The following is a 1,181-nucleotide window of genomic DNA, read 5'->3' as shown; positions in this document are numbered from 1 at the left end:
ATTAAGATTATTCGAGATCGCAAGAAAAAACTTTTGGCGTTGTCACAGGCATCTTATATAGACAAAGTGTTGTCTAGGTATTCGATGCAAAATTCCAAGAAAGTGAATTTGCCTTCTAGGCATGGTATTCACCTTTCTAAGGAACAATGTCCAAAGACTCCACAACAGGAAGAAGTTATGAGACGGTATCCCTACGCTTCGGCTGTGGGAAGCCTTATGTATGCCATGTTGTGTACAAGACCAGATATCTGCTATGCAGTGGGAGTGGTCAGTCGCTACCAGTCCAACCCAGGATTAGATCATTGGGTTGCACTAAAGTGTATTCTCAAGTATCTTAGGAGAACGAGAAACTATATGTTGATATATTCCGCAGAAGATCTGTCTCTCACCAGATACACAGATTCCGAATTCCAATTGGATAAAGATAGTCGACGGTCGACATCTGGATCTGTGTTCACTCTTAATGGAGGAGCCGTGGTATGGAGGAGTATAAAGCAAAAGTGTGTTGCTGACTCTACCATGGAAGCTGAATATGTTGCAGCTTGTGAAGCCGCAAAAGAAGCTACATGGCTCAAGAAGTTCTTAACTGATCTGGAAGTTGTTCTAGATATGGATAAGCCAATTAAGCTCTACTGTGACAACAGTGGAGCGGTGGCTAATTCAAAGGAACCTAGAAGCCATAAGAGTGCGAAACATATAGAAAGAAAATATCACCTGATCAGAGACATTGTGGATAGAGGCGATGCAGCGGTTCTGAAGATCGCGTCAGAGGACAATCTTGCTGACCCATTCACCAAGACATTGCCACTAAATGTATTTGATCGGCACTTAGATGGCTTTGGGATTAGAGACATGACACACCTGCTTTAGGACAAGTGGGAGATTGTTGGGAATAGTGTCCTAGAAGCATGAGATGTAATAGGATATTTATTATTTAATTAATAAAAGAGTTTATTCATCATTTTATGTGCATATATTTATGAATATTTTATGAATATCAAATGAAAATTATGTGATTGTTTATGTAACCTTAAACATAGTATATAAGTGTTATATACGAGAGGATAGTGTTTAAGGATAATAATCAAAAATATTGTTCATGATGAATTTAATTAAAGTTAAGAATCTTTAATTAAAACATTATTAATACATGTCATTCTCATTTAGAATGGAACGGTGTT

Source organism: Morus notabilis, unplaced genomic scaffold (assembly GCF_000414095.1).
Source record: "Morus notabilis unplaced genomic scaffold, ASM41409v2 Scaffold81, whole genome shotgun sequence".
Lineage (NCBI taxonomy): Eukaryota > Viridiplantae > Streptophyta > Magnoliopsida > Rosales > Moraceae > Morus > Morus notabilis.
Note: the sequence above shows the minus strand (reverse complement) of the source record.